A 323-nucleotide genomic window follows, 5' to 3' on the forward strand; every position below is an offset into this window, starting at 1 on the left:
TTCTGTATATAAACCCCCCCCGAACCCCTCGATCAGATTCCAGTCTGTAACTCCCTCCCGGGGTATCTGTTATTCTGTATATAAACCACCCCGAACCCCCTCGATCAGATTCCAGTCTGTAACTCCCTCCCAGGGGGTATCTGTTATTCTGTATATAAACCCACCCGAACCCCCTCGATCAGATTCCAGTCTGTAACTCCCTCCCGGGGTATCTGTTATTCTGTATATAAACCCCCCCGAACCCCTCGATCAGATTCCAGTCTGTAACTCCCTCCCCGGGGGGTATCTGTTATTCTGTATATAAACCACCCCGAACCCCCTCG

The sequence above is a fragment of the Rhincodon typus genome, unplaced genomic scaffold, assembly GCF_021869965.1.
Source record: "Rhincodon typus isolate 14 unplaced genomic scaffold, sRhiTyp1.1 hic_rhity00000062, whole genome shotgun sequence".
In the NCBI taxonomy this organism is placed as follows: Eukaryota; Metazoa; Chordata; class Chondrichthyes; order Orectolobiformes; family Rhincodontidae; genus Rhincodon; species Rhincodon typus.